The sequence below is a fragment of the Grampus griseus genome (genome assembly GCF_964374135.1).
Source record: "Grampus griseus genome assembly, chromosome: 16".
Classification (NCBI taxonomy): domain Eukaryota; kingdom Metazoa; phylum Chordata; class Mammalia; order Artiodactyla; family Delphinidae; genus Grampus; species Grampus griseus.
Window position 1 is genome coordinate 72,229,724 of NC_139010.1, and position 26,255 is coordinate 72,255,978.

At 45.1% G+C, this 26,255-nt stretch overlaps 1 protein-coding gene across 1 annotated transcript in view; it reads right to left on the reverse strand.

Annotated features, from left to right (window-relative positions):
- The window catches only part of GFRA1 (GDNF family receptor alpha 1), a 204,099-nt gene that overhangs the window by 106,918 nt on the left and 70,926 nt on the right, over positions 1–26,255 (reverse strand). The gene's annotated exons all lie outside the window — the stretch shown is intronic.

Below are 26,255 nucleotides of genomic sequence, written 5' to 3' on the forward strand. Positions count from 1 at the left end.
CACAGGACACCTCCTCTTGCTAACACACCCTGGCCAGGGCTCTAAAGTCATCCGCACAATATTTGCAGGCTAATCTTTCTATGCTTAGTTGTAAAAGCTGTCAGTTAGGAAAACCTCTCTCTCTTGACAGTCAGGAACTGCCTCCTATTTTCATGCACATAGACACACAATGAATCACAGGCTTCACTAATCCTTTAAGAGTGTTAGAGGTCCCAGGAGACTGTTGGGATGCAGGCAAACCCTGCCCTGTATTATGCTATTTCCTACTAATCCTAGAAAAATGAATGTTAATTTATCACAAAAAAGGGTTAATTATGCATTTATTTCCAACATAGGTACGCAAGATCAGGCTCAGAAATAATACTGAGTATAATTTTCTTTTGAATGAGGATTCCATTTTGAGCATTTTTATCAAACAGACGCTAAACTCGGAGCAACTGTGCAGAAGAAAAAGAGTGGCTGGGTAATGACAAGACCCAACTATAATTTTAATTAACCTTCTGATCCTGCTTAAATATAGTTTGCCTTGTAAAAAATCTGTAATAACATCTATTTCAATCTCCTCTGCTATTAGTTATTAAATTGAAAATGGATGCCTAGACTGATTTGGCAAAGATATTCAAGAAATTTGAATTCTTTATTCTCTCTTTATTAAAGTAATAATTGGTAGCATTAAAAAACTTCTCTGATTGAGTCATTCAGTGTAATTAAATCACCAGATTTATTAGGCTTCCTGAAGCCGCATACACACAGCTGGAACGATGTTGATTGTTGGCAGGTGCTGAACCACAAGCACATCTTGGCAGTAGCTTCCCTTGAACTTCCCTGCTGCTCAGACCAAGTGTGCATCGGTTTCACATGCCCTCTCCCACGGCCTCTAGGGTTCTGAAGGCCCCTGCCTACTGACTCCCTCCTGCTCACAATGAAAGAAGAGTCCTCAGGAAGGGCCACTCTGTACGTGTTGGTGTGGAAAGAAGGAGAGAGAGGTGCGCCAGGGAAAAAACACTCAGATTAGCCCAAACGCAAATGTTCCATGCCCCGGTTTGGTGGTTTCGCCTCTTCCCTTCCCCTGAATCTCCAGCAGCTCCACTCTGAATGCCTTCCTTGTCCTGAGGTTACACTTCGGGACTTTAGCCTCGGCTATCCTCAGCCCTGAGAACCCCTTGGAAGATGAGACCAGGTCAACTGTTTCTGAGCCAGACGCTGCCATCTTTACAAAGCCTTTGGTGTTTTACTGGAGCGAGAGCAGAAAGAATCTGGGATGACTCACAAACTTAATAGAATATGCAGTCCCTAACTCTCTGTGGGGCCGTTCCCTCCTAACAATTGATACACTAGAAGTTACCAGCTAAGACATGGGAGCTTTCATACCTCCATCCATCCATCCACCCACCCACCCACCCAACAAATATTTACTGAGAACCTATGATGCATTTCCTGCTGAGGTGGTATGGAGGAGAAATAAAGGCCCAGGAATCCTCCTCTCAGTAAGTTCAGAGTCTAGTAAGGAAGGTAGACACGGATCCTAAAAATGAAAGTACAACACGGTGAGGTAAGTCAGTGGGAAACAGGAGGAAGCCCAGACTTAGCTGGAAGAGAGGATGCAAAGGTTTTCAAGGGAAAGTGGCACGTGAGTCCCTTCTTGAAGGGGAACAGATTCAGAGAGGGCGTGCCAGAAAGAAAGGGGAGCAGGTGTGAAAGCAGGAGGCCACAGAGGGACTGGCACTTTGGGGATATTCGAGTAGTTCCAGCTGGCCTGGAGGGAAGACTGCATATGAGGAGGCTGGAGACTTGGCCGGAGTCAGAAAGTACAGGGCTGTGTGTCTCAGGCCAAGGTGCGGGGATCCTATTCCAACAGGGCTGGGCAGCCACCACCTGAGGGTTTCAACCCCCCACTCCCTTGCTCACAGGACAGACCCACTTGCTCAGCTCAGTGCTGGAGGAGGACATCTCTAGCAGCTGTGAGAAGACAGTATTAAGAAAAGGCATACTCAGAAGCCAAGAGCCCCTTGGTTAGCTGCTGTCGACATCCAGGACTGTAAGGACAAAATACTGATATGAAAACATCCTCAGTGGACTGGGAGCTGCACCTTTCAGGGGTCTACTTTGAAGGAGCCAATATCAATTTTGATATATAAATTCATTCACTAACACTAATATATATATATACCTATTTGTGGAATATATTCTGTGTCTGGTATTGGATACATTCCTCTTTTAAAACTGGAAGTTGTTACATGCTCAGTTTCTTACATCAATACACTTTGAAAAGCACTTCCATATAGATGACTCGGTCTCATCCTCACCCACACAGCCCTGGGTACCAAGCACGCCTCAGTTCCTGGGGTGGGTGCTAAGGGGCTGGTGCTTTTGCTGATTGCTGAGCCATGCCGTCTTTGATTCCTTTATAGGAGAGGCTGGATTACAGTTCTGAGGATGTATCTGATGGAGGCATGATGCGTGTCATGGCTCCCATCTTACAGATAAAGAAACTGAGGTTCAGAGTGTCCAGTGTCACCATGGCTCAGTGATGGAGCTGAGACAAGATGCCCCTTTCAAACCTTCCCTGTGCAATGATTTCTTCTGTACTACACTGCCTCTGGTACAAGGCACATTTTATATTCCAACCCATGTACGACGAAGAGTACACCTATGGCTTTCACAGAACTGCCTTTTCAATACTACACACTCCCCTTGAAGGGCACAAGATAGACTAGTACCCCCAGAAGATTCAGAAAGATTCCCCCATTCTAAACTGAGGCATAGGATTTGATAATTTTAAAACAAAACATTGCATTAAATACCACCCTAAACTAGAAAAAGCATTCTGTAATGCGTCTGTTTAGTTTGGGCCGAACAGGTATTTTTGCAGGTGAAAAAAGTCCGCCAGTGGCCATATCTGCCAACCCTGATCTTTTCGAATTAAGCTTCTTTAAAAAGTCACTTTGCTTTTTCTTGGCAAACCTCCAAAGAGTGATTGTGTCCTTGTGGGCTAAAATATGATTCCAGTGTATTTCTGATCCATATAAATTTACCACGTAACCAAGAAGCCCTTTCCAGACTCAGATATATCTATATCTCAGGAAAGAGCGCTAAGTGAATTCTAAAAAACAAAATGAGCTAATTTTGTGAATCTTCCAACTAGTCTTTTCCTGCATTCTTCTCCTTAATAACCTATAAATTTTAGTCATCAGAATCATTCTTCAGTGTCTGGGGCAGTAAAACTCTTGCTAAAAATCAATAGTCTGCCTACTTTTAAGACTTCAACATGTTGTTAGGCTTGAGCAGAGGAGGCTTTCTTTATAAAACTCCATAATGACCTAAAACAGATTTGATTCTAGAAATCAGAATTCTCACACTAATAGACTTTCATTTAAGAAGGCTCTCTTAACTGAGAACAGACTACCAAATGAATTAGATTTTTCAATTTTGTTCCTTAGTCCGTAAGTGCTAATCTCTCAGTGGAACGGTCAGATAATATACTACTAGAGATTACTGAAAACTCTAGTCACAGTACTGAATTATCAATTTAAAAGGCTATGCACCAGTGCTAATATAAATTATCTTTTAAAACTATCTATAAGGGTAACATTTTAATAAGCTTTAAAACATGATTTTTCTCTCTCGATGTTGAAAGCAAAATATAATATGTAAATGGCTCTGAGAGAGGTATGGATTTATTGTATTCTTTTCCAAAAGATCTGCACAACCACTTCCCATAACTGATGAGAAAGCCCCAACTGCGGGTCCTGCCTGCAAATGTACCGTCCTAATCAATCTCAGGTGGCAGGTGCACCTCGCTCCCTCTGTCCTAGGACTCTAAAATGAAATCTCGTTCTTCCACAACCTGTTAGAAAACCTGCACACAGCATTCAAGCTTCACCTGAGCACATCACAGCGAAGAGGCAGGATACCGCCAGGCCCCAAGGGAAGCAAATAAAATACCAGCACTGCGGCAGCCTGCAGAAATGTCAGCTTTCCTCCAGGTTAATAGCATTTGTTCTGTGCCGAGTGCAGAATGTGCACTGGGTTTTATCCTCAACATGGAGCCTCATCCTTGGGAGAAAGGGTGACTTGGAGGAAACGTGTGACTTCTTAGCTGTCTAACTACATGCCAGCTCCAAAAGATAGGCTTGACATTTATCAGAAAAGCCTGAGCAAGCGGGAGCCCAGCAGGCTGCCTTCCGCCAAGGACGGAGAAGGAAAAAAATGCAGCGTTAGATTACCATGCATAGATCATTAAAGGGCCAGATGAATGCTGGTTGATTTTATGCTCATTACAATTCTTGGCCGGGAACCTCATCTTAGAATTTCCTTGCTTAGCTTTACTTTGTGAGCTAAATTAGGAACTTCAGAAAAATCAGTAAAGGTAACCGCCCAGACTTCGCCAATCCTCAGGGTCCCTATGTTTCGCCATTGTCCTACCACGGGGAACCGCTTACCCCACATGCCTCACCATAGGGCTGCTCCATTCTATCCTAGGTACAAAACGTAAACATCAATACAGTAATAAAAGGAAAGAATTCAGTTGCATTGCTGTTCACATTCAGGAGGAAATGGATATTTTCTTGATTTTTCTCTTTTTATTAAGTTCATTGCCTTATTTTCCAAAGGGACCTGGCCGTTTCAACTTTGCAGGGCCTAAGCATTAAGTCAAAAAAGCAGGCCCAGGGCTTCCCTGGTGGCGCAGTGGTTGAGAGCCCGCCTGCCGATGCAGGGGACACGGGTTCGTGCCCTGGTCTGGGAAGATCCCACATGCCGCGGAGCGGCCGGGCCCGTGAGCCATGGCCGCTGAGCCTGCGCGTCCGGAGCCTATGCTCTGCAACGGGAGAGGCCACAACAGTGAGAGGCCCGTGTGCCGCAAGAAAGAAAAAAAAAAGCAGGCCCGCATGGGAGATGGAGTTTCCTGCTGGTTACCAAATGCCCTTCCTTTAGCTTTGTCCTAAGTGGATGCTTTAAAAAATATAGGGGCTACTAATGTCTGATGCAGGCAGACAGTTTCCACCACAAATAACCCGGCAAATGCACTATTTTTAAAAAATATGACAAACAAAATATTTAATTTATAAGCAGAAAAAATACCAACCAGTTGCCTGTTTTTTTTTGTTTGTTTGTTTTTTTACAGCCCAAGAGTTTTAAAGCACATTTTCCACAGACATGTCAGTCGGTAAATACATACTAAAAGCCTGCTATGTGCCAGTGCTCCTGGTTTTATATGGAGCAGGAAACAAAAGTACATGACATCCTTAGGCATCAGGGAGATGGGACAGAAGGCCTGCATGGAGAATAGGATTCTAAATGGAATTCATTGCTTTCTTCCATCTTTCCCCCTCTTTCCTTCTTTTCTTCCTTCCTTCCTGTCTTCCCTCCCTCCCTCCTTCCTTCCTTCCTTCCTTCCATCTAGCAGCCATCCCTCCTTCCATCTTTCTAACCATCCCTGCAGCAATAAAATCAAGGCTACAATGGACCGGACACTGGAGATACAAAGATAAGATTCAGTGTCAGCCACCTCCTAGAGAAATGGAAATAAAAACAAAAATAACAAATGGGACCTAATGAAACTTCAAAACTTTTGCACAGCAAAGGAAAACATAAACAAGACGAAAAGACAACCCTCAGAATGGGAGAAAATATTTGCAAATGAAACAACACACAAAGGATTAATCTCCAAAGTATACAAACAGCTTATGGAGCTCAATATCAAAAGAACAAACAATCCAATTAAAAAATGGGCAGAAGACCTAAACAGACATTTCTCCAAAGAAGACATACAGACTGCCAACAAACACATGAAAGAATGCTCAACATCACTAATCATTAGAGAAATGCAAATCAAAACTACAATGAGGTATCACCTCATACCAGTCAGAATGGCCATCATCAAAAAATCTAGTAACAATAAATGCTGGCGAGGGTGTGGAGAAAAGGGAACCCTCTTGCACTGTTGGTGGGAATGTAAATTGATACAGCCACTATGGAGAACAGTATGGAGGTTCCTTAAAAAACTAAAAATAGAACTACCATACGACCCAGCTATCCCACTACTGGGCATATACCCTGAGAAAACCGTAATTCATAAAGAGTCATGGGGCTTCCCTGGTGGTGCAGTGGTTAAGAATCTGCCTGCCAATGCAGGGGACACGGGTTCGAGCCCTGGTCTGGGAAGATCCCACATGCCGCAGAGCAACTAAGCCCGTGAGCCACAACTACTGAGCCTGCGCGTCTGGAGCCTGTGCTCCACAGCGGGAGAGGCCGTGACAGTGAGAGGCCCACGCACCGCGATGAAGAGTGGCCCCCGCTCGCCGCAACTGGAGAAAGCCCTCGCACAGAAACGAAGACCCGACACAGCCAAAAATAAATAAATAAATTTTTAAAAAAGAATCATGTACCACAATGTTCATTGCAGCTCTATTTACAATAGCCAGGACATGGAAGCAATGTAAGTGTCCATCAACAGATGAATGGGTAAAGAAGACGTGGCACATATATGCAATGGAATATTACTCAGCTGTAAAAAGAAATGAAATTGAGTTATCTGTAGTGAGATGGATGGACCTAGAGTCTGTCCTACAGAGTGAAGTAAGTCAGAAAGAGAAAAACAAATACCGTACACTAACAGATATATATGGAATCAAAAAAAAAAAAAAAAAGAAAATGGTTCTGAAGAACCTAGCGGCAGGATAGGAATAAAGATGCAGACATAGAGAATGGACTTTAGGACACGGGGAGGGGGAAGGGTAAGCTGGGATGAAGTGAGAGAGTGGCATGGACATATATACACTACCAAATGGAAAATAAGTAGCTAGTGGGAAGCAGCCACATAGCACAGGGAGATCAGCTCGGTGCTCTGTGACCACCTAGAGGGGTGGGATAGGGAGGGTGGGAGGGAGACGCAACAGGGAGGAGATATGGGGATATATGTATTTGTATAGCTGATTCATTTTGTTATACAGCAGAAGCTAACACACCATTGTAAAGCAATTATACTCCAATAAAGATGTTAAAAAAAAAGATTCAGTGTCATCCCTCAAGCAGTTACCTGCCACTAACGCACCAACAGCCAAGCAGGAGACTGCCAGGCAGTGCGGCAGGTGATGTGGAGGTGTGGTCTGGGTGCAGAGCTTCACAGAGAAGAGACTTTTGAGCCCGGGCTTGAAGGTTGAGCTGTCATTCATGAGGGAAACAAGGTAGACAGAGGCGAAAAGACAGCATGATCGAAAAAACGGAGGCTGTACCAAATCTGGCTTGTCTGGGAAATGGTAAAAGTCATAGAAAATAGAGGATGCTAGAGAAAATGAGGTGGAAAGGAAAATGGAGGACTGACTGTGAAGAACATCAAAGGCTTATAAGAGATGTAAGTTTCCTCCTCCCGCAACAAGGAGTCACCCAGGTTTCTTGAATTAGACAATTACAGGGACATATCTATGTGTGATGGCGGTGACCGTAGTGACAGTGTGGAGGACAGAGAGACCGTGGCCCATCAAGAGGCTTGTGCGATGGTGCAGGGAAAACACCTAGGGCCTGGGCTAGGAGAGGAGACACGGGAATGGGAAAGAGGGGAAGGACTTGAGATTGACCCAGAAGGTGGAATCCCGGCTTCTAACGAGCAGCCGTGAGATGAGTGGAGTTGTGGGGGGGGGGGGGGGGGGAGGAGGTACACAGGCTGAGTCCAGGCTCAGGGCAGAGGAGGTGCTGCCATCTGTGACAGGAAACAGGAAGACGGCAGGCCTGGGCTTGGGGGCAACAATGAGGCCGAGGAGGCCAAGGGAAAAGCATCAGAAATAAGGATTGGCAGGTGTTGGCAGGTGTCGGAATCCAGGTGGGTAACTGAAACCAGGGTGGCAGACGGCACCAAGCATCCACTCCCGGTCTCCGTAGGAACGTGAGGTACCATCAAGGAGAGGAGGATTTAGGCTGGAAAATGAATCACATGGACAGCAAACAATAAAATTGCTCGCTGAATATCTGAGTGCTGTCACTATAAATACTAAACACCTCTACCCAGCCCCTGCTATTTCTTCCTCCTGACAAATAAGTACATACACCTGTACATCTGGGAGCATCGAGGACAAAGCCAAATGTCCCAACTGCTGAGCTACCACGAAACAGCGTCCACCAAGGAGCCCAGGATCATGGCAGCCAGAGGCAGGAGGCCCTAGAGACCCCAGTCTGAGCCCGTTCTGCCATATCCGCTAACAACAGGGTCCAACTACTGCCACGATTGCATTTTCAAAATCTGTACTTTGGTACGTCTTTATAAGTAGGCACATTAGACTTATAAAATGCACACTTTCAGAAGCAGGGACAGTTCTGCCTGCAGTGTAACTGAGGTGGAACTGCATACAGATCTTGTCTGGCCTTGGCTTCTTCCCAACTGGTAAATCGTGAAGTTTTCAGATAAAGCTGAAGTATAAACACAGGGACGTTTGCTGTGCCAGGAGCCCTTCCCTGGAACACTCCAGCCCACAAGGTGTGTGTGGGGTGGGCTGGGGGGGGCTTTCTCTCCCCCAAGACTCTTACAGAATATATTGTTAATTAACTACTTCTTGATTTATTATTATTTAATTGTCATTTACCCATATGTCAGGCTTCTTAAGAACGGGCAGATTTACACTATTCTATGGGTTACCAAGCCAGAGTGTACTCAACGACTTCAACACTTCACGAATCTAATTCACTTGTTTGGGGAAGCAATCCAAGGTTTCAAAATTGGGTGGAGGAGACAGATTCATATCCGATGAGTAACTGTACCAAGTTCTAGAAGAGGTAGAAATGGTGGGCAGTGGACGCCCAGAAGAAGGCAGGGATTAATTCCCACCTCTGATCTGATGGGCGTCCCCCATGGTACGTGTCTTTGCTCAAGTCAGTAAATACACTCAAACCAAGGGCGCCCTGAGTGGGACCAAAGAAAGAACGTCCCAGAAGGAAGAGAGGTGCGCAAATAGAACAGCATCACCCTGTGCTTTCCGCAGACTGAGGGCTTTCTCTCCTGTGCTCTTCTAGGTCCCTTCCCTTTTTTTTTTTTTTTTGCGGTACGCGGGCCTCTCACTGTTGTGGCCTCTCCCGTTGTGGAGCACAGGCTCCGGACGCGCAGGCTCAGCGGCCATGGCTCACGGGCCCAGCCACTCCGTGGCATGTGGGATCTTCCCGGACCGGGGCACGAACCCGTGTCCCCTGCATCGGCAGGCGGACTCTCAACCACTGCGCCACCAGGGAAGCTGGGCCCTTCCCTTGATGGAGTCATCCTCTCGGGGTCACTGAAAGGAATCTTGGGTCCATCCTTTGAAGCTTCCGTGTGCACCGGAGCAGTCTGTATGTAGGTGAAGCACCCCTGTTTGCAGGAGTCAGGGCTCTCCCCAGCCAGGGCCCTGCTCCCGTCTACTCCCCCGCTTAACCATGCCGATGTGCACCGGACAGTGATAGATGCAGAGGGAATTACTCAGAAGCATGGGGTTGGCTGGCCCCCAAGAAGCTTACAGTCAGGATGAGAAGACCAAATGCAACCCCAGCCTAATCAGCCAGGCCGTCAGTATCAAACAGCCATACTCTCGGGACTTAATTTAACACATTACGCCTACGGTAATATGTCAGGCGCTGATATAAGCACTTTATAAATGGTAACTAATTAACTCTTCATCAAAACCTTATGAGGTAACTACTGTCATCACCGTCTTACCAATGAGAAAACTGAGGCATGGAGGCTATGTGACTAGCTGGTGGTCACATGGCTGGTAAATGGTAGAGCAGGGATTTGAACCCACACTCTTCACCATCACAATACATTGCCTTTACTCATGGAGACACCAGAGCTGGACCCTGGAGACAGTAGACACAGCCAACCCTTTGGGGCCAGTGGTCTGAGAGAATGGTCTGAGATGGAGAGGCATGGCGTGGGTCTGGAATAATAAGCAGGATTTAGACAGAAAGAGAGGGCTGGGAACAGGCCACTCCATGCAGTAGAGGGGTCGGAAGGAGTCGGGAAAGCACTGAGGGACCCTGAGTAAACTGACTCGGCTGGAGAGTTGGGAGCATGGAGAGAGTCATGGGAAAGAAGGCAGGATGTGTCCTGTGCTCCCCACGGAGCAAAGGCTGCCTGTACGTGGCAGCTGGAGACAACTAATCCCAGTCCTGAAGGCTCTGGAGAGCCACTAGGGTTTGCAAGTGAGCAGACGCTCTAGAGAGATGCACGTTCCGTGGCAACAGAAGAGCAGGGCGCAGATTCTAGAGTTCCAGGGGTCGCTGGCCCAGAGAGGATGGCCCTGTGCACTGTCCCCTAGAAATGAAACACAGACTCTAGGTCACCCACCAAGCCGACCTTGCAAAGGTTGTTTCCTGTGCTGTGACTCCTGTAACTCTGGTAATCTGCAATTTGCCAAATGAATGAGATTCCCCAATAATCGTTATTCCTATCCATGACAGTCAGCAAATATTTCTTCCCAAACAAATACATAATTAAATCAGACAACACCTTTCTGACTCATAGGTTTTAAAGTGCCTGGCTGAGGTGAACATTCAGGAAAAATAATGGTATTTCCAAAGGAAAATTCATACATAGCTCAATTTACAATATTGTAATAAGAATCTGTAGCATAAATTCCAGCACTGGACAGAAAACCTATTTGTGTAGCATGTGAGAACATAAATAAAGCCAAACACTTATACTGTCCTCACAAATAGGAAATTTTCTTTTGTGAATCTATGCTCCCTGACACATATTCCAAGAAAGTAGGGTGCCGTGATAAATATTTTGGCGTAAAGGTCTTCATCAATATCAACTCTCTCATTATTCAGTTACTAAATAATAAGGGTGGTAATAATAGAGTAACAAATGACAGAAAGATATAATTAAAGTTATGTATCAACTTTCATTCAATATTCAGTCACTACAAATTTTGTCACCTTCTTAGCTTTTTCTCCCAACAAAACTAATTACAGGCAGACCTCGTTTGATTGCACTTCACTTTATTGTGCTTCACAGATATTGCATTTTTTACAAATTTCAAGGTTTGTGGCAACCTGTGTCTATTGGTGTCATTTTTCCAATGCTCACTTTGTCTCTGTGTCACATTTTGGTAATTCTCGCCATATTTCACACCTTTTCATCATTACTATATTTGTTATGGTGGATCTGTGATCAGTGATCTTTGATGTTACCACTAAGACTCAGTGAAGGTTCACATGATAGTCAGATGATGGTTTTTAGCAATAAAGTATTTTAATTAAGGTATGTACATATTTTTAGACATAATGCTATTGCACACCTAACAGACTGCAGTACAGAGTAAACATAACCTTTACATGCACTGGGAAACCAAAAAATTTGTGTGACTCACTTTGTTGCAGGGGTCTGGAACCCAACCTGCAGTATCTCTGAGGTCTGCCTGTCCCTCATCCTTACTTTCTAGCTTCTATACCCAACAATGGACAACCACTGGCCTCTTGTTACCTGTTTTACTGCTCCTTCTGTCTTCTTTTAAGGGTTCTAAGTGCTCTGTTTTGGTTTTGAATTCTGGAGTTGAAGCTTCTCTTTTTGTTCCAATTGAAAAGCTCCATCCCTTCTGGGCTTCCATAGCCCCCCCACCACCCCCTCCAAATAATATTCTTTCTAGCCCCTTCTATAATTTGTATCTGCAGCCTCTTTTGAGAAAGCATCCCTTCTCCAAGATCTTTATTCCATTTCTGAACAGTGTTTATAAGCCTTTTATGGATCCACAATTTTAACAGGGAAAGGCCTTGGGTTCAGAAGCCCAATCTTTTCCCTGCTTCTAAATCATCACATGCGACTACTGTCATCCATAAATAATGTGTTTCCTGGTAGAGAGTCGATTTTGATGAAGCTCTTGAGGTGGATGATAATAATGAACTGAAATAAGCCCATTGGACTCCATTTGTGAGAATCTAGGAACAAAGACACTATTATTCTTATGCCCACAAGAATCATCACATGCTCGGGATACTACCTTTGTACTAGTATGGGGGAGGCACTGCTCTCTTGTTGAGTAGCTAAGAGCAGAAAACATGGGTAGGAATGGTCTGTGAGCACAGCCATTTTGAGAATAAGAGAATAGGGCTGGGAGAGAGGCCAAAGGCCTGGGTGCCCAGCCTCTGCGCCAGGGCTTGATAAGGATGTAACCATCGAGATGACCAAGGCCAAAAGCTTTTACAGGCTCAACTTACCAAGGGGCTTGAAAAAACTGAGGTCACTGGCCCAGTGGTGGAAAGGGCACCGGCCGGGAGTAGGAGTAAGGCCTAGCTCTGCCGTATGCCTTCATATATGTCCTTGTGCTAGAAGTCTTAGTTTCGTTATCTGTAAAATGGCCATAATAGCACACTTTTTCATAAACTCCTAAGAATTTATTTATTCTAACTTCTGCAGCAGAAGTTATGAACTAGCTCTACCTCCAAAAACATGGGTTGATCTTTAAAAGTTTTGTGTGGAGATATAAGAAACTGAGCAAGCTCTGAAGTGCAATATCATTTGTATTAAAAAAAAAAGGGCACATAAAAATATCTTTTTCAAGGATACACATATTTTCAAGGATACACATATATTCAAGAACACACACATACTCAAGAACACAGACTAAACACACGTGAGTGGGGGTCAGGAGCAGACAGCAGGGCAGAGATGGGAAGTAAAGGGGAGAAACCTAGATAAACCAAAGAGAGGGGCTGCCCCTTTGACAATGCAATGACAAGTGTCTTCCATAAATCATGGAGGATGACTGATCGAATGATGATATTAATAATAACACAATAACTCTCTTGCTGGCTCTGTATTTTATTTAAGAACCATAGAAAGAAAACATGTCTTAAATATTTAGTTAAAAAGTAAACGTGTTTTAAGTGGCAGAGTCTGGACTGAACATTGCTCTGTCTGTACTCACTCCCCTGCCTCAAACCCCCAAAAGTCAAAGCTTCACTAAACAAGAACCTCAGAAAGTTGCCGAGGAAGCAGATCTGGAGAGCTCTTGATTCTGTGGCCAGTAGCAGTTACTATACTACATTCACGAACACCCTAGATGCTAAGGCCGGTTCCAAAACAGATCAAGCTGTTCCCCACCTCCTGAATTGGAGATGACCCAGAAGGAGCTCAGTGACTCGGGAGCCAACAAACTACCAATTACCTCATGTCCAACTTCTGGGAGCACTAGGAATCCTACTCACCCTGTTCCCAAGTACCACAGAAGTAAAGAAATGCAAAGGGCTCATTGCTCTCACGTTGCCAGCTGTGAGCGCTTCCCCAGGCCCAGGCTTGGAGGGCCGCAGCAAGCAAGCCAAGTCTAGGTCTGAAGGCTGCAGTCACTCGAGTAATGACCTCCCCCTTCAAGTCTCACCAAGGGGTGAACCCGCCAGGAAGACACTTCACAGGAATCTTGAGATCCTGTTTCCCCATGCTTCCAGCCTAAAGTAGCCCAGTAGTTTGTGATGACCCAACACCGGGCAATTTATCTGTTGGAATCCAGGTCACCCAAGGGCTTTCCCAAACATTTCGCCCTCTTCATTTTTCTTTACTTCTTGACTCTTTCCAAGTCTTTAGTAGTGAAGGGAAAAATGTATTCTTTTCCTCTGAAAGAACAAGCATGGCATTTGTTGATCAATGTCCTTTTCTTTCACCATTTCAATATCATCTCATCAGTACATTCCAGAAAGATGAGGAAGAGGCTTTGCTCACTGGGACTGGGGTTCAATGCTGATTGATCCCCTTAGGTGAGATAAAGCCTGGTGGGCGAGAACAGCAGCTCACACTGGGAGGTTACCCCCCATTCAAGGAGCACACCAATTGATCCAACCTAATTCTAATAGCTCATACTCACTGCTTGCAGTGCGTGTCATGTGTCAATGTCCACTAAGGACTTTAAATGTATTATGTTATGGAAGTGTCTCAATAGCCCATGAGCTGCCCTTTATTATACCCATTCAATGGAGGAGCTCAGGCTCAGAGACGTTAAGTTGCTCAAGATCAAGAGGCTGGATGTGAACACTGTTGGGTCTGAAGTCAGGCTACTTCACCCCACTTTCACACCAAGTGGGCTGAGCCCAGTGGATGTAGGACAAGGTGCTCATATGCCATCAACTGATAAAGGCATGAGGAGCAGGTAGAGAAAAGCATGACCGGGCTTTTCCTCCTCCCACCCCTCTCCTCTTTGGGAAAGGCCCAGGGCTCCTGCAGGCTGGGAGGAGATATCTAGTTTTTGGTCCTCCATCTTCTTTCACCTTGTCCCCCTCTCTTCCTTTGCTCATTCATCTATTCTTTCTCTATGTTCACTGGGGTCTCTTACTCAGACAGGGCAACAACAGCTGATACTGCTTGACCGGGCATTTTGGTGCCAAGCTCCTCTGTGTTTGGTGACCCACCAGGGCCACTGATCTGAGCATCACTGCCCACCTATCAGTCCAATTTCTGCTCGAGATCCCTGAAGGCTGGGAGAGTGTTTCCTCCATCTCAGCACCCCCAGGGACATGCTCCAGTTTCACTATCAGGACCTGGGACAGATCTCCAGATCACCAGATGAATGTTCTTCACATCATACCACTGCCTCCCTTGGGAAATTTATTGGAGTAAAGGTTACTGCCTGGGCCAGTGCTTGGGAGCATTCCAGGGCACCGGCTGCTAAAAGTGTTTCCTGAGGTTGCATGGATCATTTCCACAAGGTGTGGTGCCCACCACACCTGGAAGCCTTCTAAGAAAGTCACTTGCTTTTGCCTAAGCCCAACTACTCATGAAATGCACACTGTTAACAGACCCTTTGATTCTCCTTATGCCGTAAAGATAGGCCCGGCGGGGGGGGGGGGGGGGGGGGGGGGCAGATTTCCTGACCTTCTATTACCCAGTTTGTGGAATTTCCAGGCATACGAAGAGCTGCCCACCAAAGCCCCCAGATGGCTTGGGGAGCCCCAGAAAATCGTGGGCTGCCAGGACCTCCTTGCAGGCTGTTAGCAGAGAGGTCCACACAGCTTGGATGGCAGCCTTCTGTCTGGATGGCAGCCTTCTCTCTAGGCCCATTTGCCAGCATCCATCAGCTTCACCAGTTTTCAGAAATGCCCTCACTCACCAAGCTGACAATGAAAGACAGCATTCCCCAGAGGAGCAATGTGTTCCCTTACTGGGCTTGGCAGGGACCCGCAGCTCCTGGATACAACGCCAAATCAATCTCCCAACAGGCCAGGGGTGGCTTTTGGCCACCAGAGAAGGCTGCCTCTCTCACAGGCCCTGATCTCCAAGGGGAGGTGGCACTGCAGCTGGGCTCCCTGGCTGGCTGCCCCAGGACTAATTGAAATGTCGCCTCACAGGTCACAGCAGAGACATGAGGCCCTATCAGTGCATCCTCCCTGCCCTGGTGTGAGGCTGGCTTGAGTTCTCAAAACAGGAGGCTCAGGGAAAACTGGCCACATCAGTTACCCCAGGGTCTCGGCTGTTTAACCAGAGCCCTGGCCGTTGAACTGGGAGCTTCTTGGCCCTGGAGCCAGGACCAATGCGGAGAGCACCCTTGGTGGGACACCCATTTCACCGGAAGCCCACATGCCCCCAAGAGGCCTTCATCTGAGTCTTCATTGGCTTCTTCTACTTCTCTGTCCTGCCTCCCCTGCTCCCTTCCTAATTTCCTCAGGGAGCTCTTCCTGAAGGAATCATTTGCACACGCATTCTCATCTCAGCGTCTGCTGAACGCTAGCAGGACAGTAAAGGCTGGGCACCATTATTATTGTAACTATTATTGTGCCTTTCACAGTGTCTTACAGGACTGCATTGCCTTAGCTGATATCCAGGCATGGTCTCTGTGTACCTCCAGGAAAGCTGCAGTTTTGAGCCTTTGAAATTTATTTTACTTTATTCTTTTTTTTTTTTTTTGGCAGTGGAGGGGGTGGTGGTGGAGGAAGTACCATGGGGGAATTTCTCAGGGCCTTAGAACACTGGGTCAGCCAGCAGCAGCTATTATGGGGTTTGACCACGCCCTCGACACAGGACCCCAAAATGACACCACAGGCATGAAAACCGCTGGCGCTAACTGGAGTGGCAGCAGGCACTCCTGTCCCGGTGACAGTCCCCAGGAAAGAGAGACACTGCTGAGGGTTCAAATGCAGTTAAAACAGTCCGGGACCACCTTGTCATTTTCCAAATCGGTTTGCATTTTACCAGTGATGAAATGTGACTCTCCACAACCCCCCGAGGAGCTAAGTGACAAGAGAAGAAAGCCACGTTACTTCACACAGAGGTGGTGGCGGTTCCTAATTACTGATGCACCACTAAGCAAGGTCTTGCCAACAGCCAAATGAGCGGGGCACTTACAAAATGAGGGCACGTGGCACAGCTGATCGGTTTACACATGAGTCGGTGACACTACATCACGCTGAAAGGCCAGATTCTTTATCTATATAAGTCAAAGGGGAAAGGCTCTTTAAAAAAAAAATCCACACTTAAATGCCATATCGTTTCCCATCCAATTAACTCTGTACTCTGTATACAGACAGGAGAAAATGCTGAATGTTCATTTTAAGCGCCATGTATCATCTGCTTAATTAATCGCAAGTAAACTCCAATTTGCATTTCAGGTGAACAGAACATAAAAGAAATCAGATTTTCCCAGTAAATGAAAGTATGGTATTTATAAGGAGTATGTCTTCCCCCTCAAAGAAACAGAACAATTTTTTTTGTGTGTGTGTGTGGTATGCGAGCCTCTCACTGTTATGTCCTCTCCCGCTGCGGAGCACAGGCTCCGGACGTGCAGGCTCAGCGGCCATGGCTCACGGGCCCAGCCGCTCCGCGGCATGTGGGATCCTCCTGGACCGGGGCACGAACCCGCGTCCACTGCATCGGCAGGTGTACTCCCAATCACTGCGCCACCAGGGAAGCCCGAAACAGAACAATTTTAACAGCAGTTCATGTCTCAAGCCCCTGTGAGCTATAAGCAAACTTCAAGTGCTTCTTCTGCTCACCAGTCAGGCTCAATCTAATGCCCCTTCAAGCTATTAACCCAAAAACTAGAGATGACCTGTTCATACAGGGTCACATCTCCGTTCGTTTCTCAAGAACCAGTAATGTTCCTGGGAGCTTTAACGTGAGAAGGTGCATTCAGATAACTGCTATTTAAATGATCAAAGCATTGCATTTCAATGGAAGATGAGGTTTCAAGGCAGCAAGGGTATAAAAAACAATGAGGGCAATACTTATATTAGTTTAAAAAAAGCACCAAGTATTCTAGAAAAAGACTTAACTCTTCCTGAATATAAATATTCTGTGAATATTTTGTATTTGCACATTATTTTTTTCATTCAAAAATGCCCATTTGGGGTCATGAGGCCAGAACCCTGGTCCAGTGTTTGCCTGGCCAGCATTTCTGGAGAACTCACGGAGTCCCCTGATGTCACCTGCCTGCGATTTTCTCCTCCATACAATGAGTGAGCCGGACTAGGTGTTCAGTGAGGCCCCTCCAAGACTTCAGCCTTCTTCAAGGAGTTATATTCTAATTCCCCAGGCCTGAAAACTGCTATCTTATTTTCAATATTAATAAAGTCAATTAACATAATAACCTAGGAGTCAGTGGCTTGAAGAATCCAATGAAAGAGCTCCTCCAGAGGCGTTTTATCGGGCACAAGAACACAGGGATTGACTTTCCTGTAGCAGTTTTAGCTTTTGTGTTTTATTTAGGTTGGTACTAAAATATGTTTACCTTCTGTGAGCACACACCCGTGGAGGGGCTAGAGCAAAGCAGTCCACAATCTTGTCGGGCTAGGAGAGGGGGCAATTTGAAATCTCAGCATTTGTCCTATAAACTCTACGTGAAGGCTGTGCAGACTCTAAGGAGAATGGCAGCATTGAGTTAGCGTTTATCTCTGAGGCACTCAAAACACAGTCACACGTACGACATCATAAGGGTTCACAGCCAAGGCTAGAGACAGAGATGCCTTCCTTCACCCTCTGACCACATTACAAGTGTTTATTGAGCACTTACCATGTGATAAGTAAGCACTGGGTTACGCTCCAGATAGATATCTAGATGGTAGACGTCCCAGCCCTCTCAGATCTTATAAGCTGGTGGACCAGTCAGCCAATGAGAAGGAAACCACAAACCTATATATAATTACAAGCAGACTGGGAAAATCAGGGCAACAAGCAGAACATGGGGACCAAGAAGGGGAAAGGGAACCTCTTACAACAGGATGGTTGGGGTGGGGGAGGCTTTTGAGGCAACACCATTTAAGCCAAAATCTGCAGACTGAGGGGTCCAGACATATGAAGAGACGCCCACGGGAGCTGAGGTTCAGAAGAACAAATACCAGCATCCCTGCTACAAAGGCTCCTGCCTATGATAAACAAGGATCCAAAAAGGTAGGCAACAGTGAAATAAGCCAGGCACAAAAATGACAAATACGGTGTGATTCCACGTGTACGAGGTACATAGAATTGTCAAATTCATGGAGACAGAAAGTAGAATGCTGGCTCTCAGGGGCTGGGGTAGGGGGGAATGAGGAGTTATTGTATGAGGGGTACAGAGTTTCAGTTTAGGAAGATGAAAAAGTGGTAGAGGTGGACAGTGGTGACGGCTGCACAACAATGTGAATATACTGAATGCCCCTGAACTGTACACACAAAAATGGTTAAAATGGTAAATTTTATGTTAGGCATATATTACCACAGTTACAAGAAAAAGACAGGTGGGCGAGCCATTGGGCATTTGCAATGCACCTAAGCACACTTCCTGGACCAGTTAATGAATCCACCTGCAGTCAGAGACTTGGTTCTGCCCCTTCACTGACTCACAGGTTCTGTGACGCAGGTTCTGAAATTCATTCATACAGCCGTTCATTGATACTTCTTGAGTGAAACATCTCTTAGGCAAGAGAAATAAGGAAAGTAGGTTGAAAACCACTGACTTCCCCAATTTTATTCAACGCTTTGAGTTTCATTTTCTAGTACAGCTTACAGTTCCAATTTTATCCAGTACAATGCTTTTTTTCTAAGTCAAAGACAGAATTTTCTATGAACTAGAGATATATAAAAGTTATCCAATTCTCCATTTATAGCACTCATCATTTTAGAAGGTCAAGACAAAAGCATTAGTCCAGAGGGTTTTTTTTAAGAACTTTTTTCCTGATGAAGGTGAAGATGGGCATAGCTCTCTAGGAGAAGACAAATGCCCCCCCCCCCCCCAGGGAGGCATTTCAAACATAATGAGAGCCCCAGGCAAGGCAAAAAGAGAAACCAGAGCTCCGGAGGGCTCCCATGTGTCAACTGGGATGCAGCTGGGGGAAGCAGTCAGGAGTCAGGCCCAGAGCTGACAGAGAAATGAACACAACAGCAGGTTCCCATCCAGTAAGAGAAGAATTGTTCATTCTCTGTGAAGTACCCAGTGCCCACCACGACACACAGCAGGGGTACCCAAAACTTGATGGGTGTCTGAAATCAAACTTCTAGAACTTAATCGTCACCAGACTGCTCTTCTCTCAACCTAGACAAAAGAGGTGAGCAGTACACCCCTCTTGTGCAAGTTCAAGAAGAGCAATGGGCTCCCAGGAGGCCAGGTCCACCCGGGGCCAATACTCCCAGACAGAAAGTGGGAGGAAGCCATTTCTCCCCACTGCGGGCTCTCTTCCTGCAGAGTGCTGCCTGGATCCCACCCCGTGCTCCACTTCCTATGTGGGAAAATGGCAGAATCTGTGTTTCATTCAATCCTTCTCCAGAAGTCTCAAAAATTCTTCCCCCAAACACAGAATCAGGATCTACCAATTCCCAGAAGCCATTTACAAGAGGTTCTGAAAGAGAAAAAAAGGCAAGGAGCTGGGACGGAAGGAAGAAAAAAGGAAGGAAGCTGGATCTGACTCTGCCTAAGGAAAAAAAAAACACACAAAGCCTTTCCCTTCCTTCCCTTTGGGCCACCAATGTGCATCATTTATTTGGTGACAAAGCTCTGAATGTTAATTGAATGCATTAAAGGTATAATAACACAGTCCAGAGAACTGTTCTGCTGTATTTTTAAACTTCCTTGTGCCTGGCTACCTACAGCTGAACAAGAACAGGTAAAAGATTTCCCTGAAATAAAACACAAGGGAACTCGAGAAGGGGAGCAGGTACCTACCTGAGAGTTCGCCGGGCTCCCATGGAGAAAAGGGCAACTGCCTGGTGCAAGGCAGTTTGGTATCAATGCAATAATTTCTGGATAGCTGTCAGTGCTAAGGTTAAAAAACAATATTTGAAGGCTTCTATGATGACTGCCTACTGGGAGACATTTGTTGAAAATTGCTTTGCCTATCATTTAGTCAGCAAAAAACCCCCACAGTACTAGTTATGCTAGAACTCTGTTGAGTGTGCATCTATAAATGATTCAAATTGTAAGCACATAAAGCCCCCATACAGGTAGATGTAATCACCATAAAAGCCTAGAGCCTCAGCTCTGTTCTTTTATATTCATAGGCTGTACAAATTTTCACCATGTGTTGCCAAATAAGAAGCATAATTATAAAGAAAGTATATTCTGAGTTTTAAATTCAACTTTCAAAAATGAAATCAGAATGACTTTTTTCGGCACAAGGCGATAAACTTTTCAGCAGCCGCATGTATTCTAAACCATCCAGCATCCTACAGCCTGACTTAATTTTAATTGTTTCCACCTTGTAAGAAGGGCTAACTCACACACTGCCAGGGAAACATGACAAGGTTTTTACTAGACTGTCTCCTCCAAAAACAGTTGGCCCCTGTATCCACAGGTTCCACACTGTGGATTCAACCAACTGCGGGTCAAAAGTACTCAGAAAAAATGAAATAAAATTCCAGAAAAGTTCCGAAAAGTAAAACATAGCATTTACAACTATTTACATTGTATTAGGTATTATAAATAACCTAGAGATAATTTAAAGTATATGGAAGGATGTGCGTAGGTTATATGCAAATACTGTCATTTTATATAAGGGGCCTGAGCACCCTCGAGTTCTGGTATCCAAGGGGAGGTCCTGGAACGGATCCTCTACGAATACGGACGGGGGACTGTACTTGAAAACACGTTCAAATGAGCTGAAGCATTTAAAAGAAAAATAAAGGCCTGGTATTTCAGTGATCAGGACAATGTGAACAAATCCAAGTGAGTTTGCAGTCACCGGGAGGTTAGGAGTGGTCTGGATAGCAGTGCAGAATTCAAATGAATCCTTTCTTTTGTTCCTCACCATGAGTTAAGGAGTAATTTCATTCCTTAGTGGTTTGGGGCTTTTTGCCTGCACTGATATAAAATAACCTTGTTTTGAATGCCCTGCCCCGGACCAATTCCTCTTCCCCATGGGCCAGGAATATCTATCTTAATGCAAACAAATAAATTCTCATTCCTACCAGAGACTGGGAGTTGGGGTTTGCAGGTTGGGTGTCTTGAGGCCTCTCATCTAGAAAAGGAGCTGAGGTAGGCCTCTGCGTGCCCCCCGGCCCAGGGGCCCCAGATGTTAGCGGTAGGTCTGCCCAGGAACCACCATTCTATTACCTGCCCTCGGCACCACCACCAGCTCCCGAAAACTCCGCTAGGATGGTCCTCCCTGGGAGTCCCTACTTCCAGGGCATCCCAAGTCCGACCAACACAATGGTCTAGTGAAGGGTAAGTGAATTGTCCAAAGCAAATACAGAGCTGGCTTTGTTTGGAGGCTGAATCTACAAAGAGTCAAAATGCAGCATCTGAGAATCCGAAGGAGCTGCCTCGTGCACCTTCACCCCAGGGGAAGACCCCTCTCTCGAAGCTGACAAGCTCTTGTCCACCCAGCCTCAGGCTGCGCGCATCCTCTTAGAAGCATGGCTTATAAAAACACAGCAAACTCCATACGAATGTGGCCGGGTCCTCCACAGTGCTGAAGATCCAAAGTGGCTGTCCCAGCAACCAGTTCTGGACACCAAGAACAGTCAAGGAATAAGAGATGCTTCCTTTCATTCCCAGCCAAGCCTGGAGAAACAGAGGCAGTCCCAGGGGAGTGTTAGAAAGTACGCTTTCTATCTTTACGTTTTCTTTTAAGTGGTCAAGTGAAGGCAGAAACAGCTGCCGCCTAGGAATCAAATCCTACATCCTTTTTACAACTCCGCCCCCTCCATCGCTGCACAACTCCCCTCCACACACACAGCCAACCCCCGTGACAAAGAGCCGTTCTTCCATCAAGCTGGGAAACCATATTCACCAGGCTAATTTTCAGAAGTTACTAAAGTGGCCTAGAAAAGTGGAAGCCAAGGAGCATCAAGATTACGAAATAAAAATAGATTTTTTTTTTTTATTACCAAGGCATTTTAAGAGCAATTATGTTGCTGCAGTCATAACAGCCACTTGTGCAAACAGCAGGTTTAGAAAGTACAAAAGACTCCTGCTACCTCCACACCCACTCCAGGGGCTATTAAAATTTGGGGAGGGGCAGGAAACAGAAAGGATTTTTAAGACTTTGGGGTTTTTTGAGTTGATTCCTAAAAATCTATTAACATATTCTTTACCATTCAAAGGAAATTAAAACCAAATACACTTTGGGGAGAGGAGGTGGAAAAAAACTATACTTTGGGGATAAAAGATAAAGGGCTTCGTTAAGTTCCAAGTTCATGGAAATGTCACCAATCCCTCACCATCAATTACATCTGTTTTGTATTTTCCGATGTAGGCAGCAGAGAAGGACCGGTCTCCTAAGAGACACAAATCCTGTCTTTGTTGGGAAAATTCTGTGCTCTGCTACCTGAGAAGACAGGCAGAGGGATGCAGACAGTCTCTAAGCCAAGCCTAGTGGGGGTCCTCTTGCATTTGAACCTGCTTCCAGGTAGCCCTCCCCCACGTCCATTTACCTGTGCCGGCCCTGTCCCAAAGCCAACCAGAGTCAACAATCTCTGAAAAGGAAGCTCATTATAAACTCTTAAATGAGAAGCCTTAGGATGGCGAACGAGTTACTAATAATTTTCTGTCTCTCAACCTGCTGTATATGCAGAAATTAGTTTCTAAATATTCCCATGAATTTATTTTACTATTTACAAGTTAGGTCTGTTAGGTAAATCGATGTTGCCAAAGTTGACTGATAAATGAGAATAGAAAATCTAAAACTAACCACATGAATTCTTTCCCACCAGAAGGTCAAGAAAACAAAGCCATCTCCAGTGAATCATTCCTGACCCAGCTCACCTTTCTGGGTCAACTTTAAACTACCCCTCACTTCGGATGAACCCAGTAGACACTCTATGCTTTCTAATTTATCTTGAAGAAATCGAAAGGGAGTTTAAAAGGTTAATTAAAATTTCTAGTATAGCTCTTGTCCATATCTAACTAAGTACACAATATTTAGCTGGATCAAGGACCAGTTTCCTGAATAATTAAGTATTCTGGTTAACAGAGAATTACCCTATATCCATGGATTACCAATGCTCAACAATTAGAACAGAAACAAAACCACTGAGAAACTCTTTTTTTTATGACCAACCTTTAACCTACTGATTGACACACAGCAGAGCATCAATAATTTTTTGCTATATGAATGAATTAAGAAGATACTCCAACACTTAGGAGCCCTTCTGAGACACTGGTAAGCTCACTTCATCACTCTATCGATATCTTCATCTTCATTCCCTCAACAGATTGAGAACCGTCTCTGAAACTTCTGACTCATTATGTCTGCTGACCAAATACCTGCTGTGCAGGCAAAGGAGAGCAGGGGTCAGCAAACTCTTTCTGTAAAGGGCCAGATAATAAATGTTTCCAGTCTGCAGACCATATAGTCTTTGTGGAAACCATTCAACTGCCACTATGGCGCAAAAGCAGCCATAAACAACATTTAAATGAAGGGCCTCGGCTGGGTTCCAATATAACTTTATTTACAAAAATAGGCAGCCACGGTTTGTTAACCCCTGCACTAAAATAATGTTTTTGTTTCCTTCTTGGCCAAGTTTAGGAAGCTCATCTCCCACTGAGCCTTCTTTAGTGCCTTCTGAGAGAACTCCTTCTCTATTTTAAATCGATTTACTGATTTAGTTCTATCTTTTTTTGGTTATACTTCCACAGCCAAGTTTAGAAAAAACATCCCCCATTGAGTCTTCCTTAGTGCCTTCTAGGAGAACTTTTTCTCTACTTTAAATTGACCTACTGATTTGGTTCTATCTTTTTTGTCATACTTCCATATGGTCAAACTGAGACACATGGCACGCCAGGCAGAGTGCTGATTCTGTGTCTTTCAAACTGATAGCCTTTAAATAGTTGCTCAGTATTCTTGCAGAAGGCAAACTAAGTGCTGTCTCAGGGAAGGGTAACAAGGACCATCAGTGGGGCACTCATATTCCCCTACCTAGTTCCAAGCAATTCTGCTTAGACTCAAACTTGCCAACACTAGGCAGTGAAACCTAAGCCTCACCAAGGAAGGGGTTCCTTTAGGGCTCCACTTCTTATCACAAACTACTTATCAAACAACCTTTTCCATATACAGCCCATGCTCTTTTTAAGAAGCCGTATTTGATGATGTTTTAGCACCCTCACCCCTGCGTAGATGGGTGCAAATGTCTACAAAGTCCTTTTTACCATGTGCATCATAACATATTCGCAAGTTTCAAGGATTTGGATGCACAGATCTTTGGTGGGCCACTGTTCTGTCTACCATCCTATCTTTAAAGTCTAAGAGAATGAGGAAAGTAGAGACAAAGAGACACGCATTAGTTTCTGAAGGAGAGCTGCGCTGCCAGCTGAGCTGTTCCCCACTGGGAATCCTCACCAGACACAAAGAAGGGCAAGGACCAGCACGCTTAGCTTAGAAACCTTTTGAATAAGGCTTCGAAATCTCCCTGAAAATTCGGATTGACTTTTCAGAAAGCTTCATACCACTATTTCAAACAAGAAGCAAGTTCACAGAAATGACACAGTCCTAAGCTGCTCCAAAACCCACGGCAGTCTCAGGGTGATTAACACTTAGTCCAGAGTGAGATGAAATACACGTGCCAGCCTCAGCTCACCATGCCCCTGGGGATGCCATGATGGCGGAGAGGCCTAAAAGCTAGTTAAGAAGGAAAGATCCAAATTGGGGGGCGGGGCAGGGGGGGAGATAGACAAGGTAAACAGTTCAGAGTATCAAAGCAGAAGCGGTTGACGTCATCATTTCTCAGAAAAATAGACTATACAGGATGAGTCTTCAAGATGATGTCTAATCCCCTCATCTTATAGATGAGAAAATTCAAGCAGCAAAACTAACTTTCGTGATATCACACAGTAGTTAGGTATGGCGCCCCAAAAAGTCCCCAAGTCCCCTCAATGCCAGTCTACTATGACGTGAATTTTCTACTTTGTATCTATACTTTTTCTAGATTTTAGAGCAACCACACTTTGGTGGCCATAAGAAAACATAAGACAAGAATTTAATATACCATTGATCCACTCAAATACATAAGCCATGACCATACAGCCAGGGGCCTCCTTGAACAGAACAGAATGCTGACATGTACCTTCAGAGTGGCCACATGTGTAAACATTTTTCTAAATGCTATAGAAAATTATTTTTCAGAATAAGGCTCACCATAAGGCTATTAGTCATCCATTCACCCATCCACTCATTCAAACATCCATTAAATACCGACTGTGTGTGAGGCCTGGAGATAAAAAGATGACTAAGATAGGTCCCACCAACAAGAAGCCTGTAGTCTAGTGGGGGCCGACAGGAAAACCATTCTGCTAACCCTAACACTACATCCTATTTCAGACCCAGACTGGCAATACCACACCTGATGATTTGCTCACTTTATTTAGCAAAATGAACTTTGAATGACCTTGAACTTATTTCCAAAAGCCAGAGTCATCCTCATATAACCAGCACATGCACTAGGAAAGGATATTAGAAAACCTATACTCTATATACTATTCTTTTTCTTAAGAACCAAGTTTTATTTATTTACAAAAAAAAAGAGAAAAAGTTGGAGTAAGGGGCAAGACAAGCTTTACACCAAAGTCCTACAATGTAACTCCCTTTGCTTCAAAAGTGTAAAAAATGTGGGCTTCCCTGGTGGCGCAGTGGTTGAGAGTCCGCCTGCCGATGCAGGGGACGTGGGTTCGTGCCCCGGTCCAGGAAGATCCCACATGCCGCGGAGCGGCTGGGCCCGTGAGCCATGGCCGCTGAGCCTGCGCGTCCGGAGCCTGTGCTCCGCAACGGGAGAGGCCTCAACAGTGAGAGGCCCGCGTACCGCAAAAAAAAAAAAAAAAAAAAAAGTGTAAAAAATGTACGTTTGTACTAAATATGAAGCCACATAGTCCTACGGTACGCGGAAACCAGAGCAGTTCTGCTGGCGCATCAAA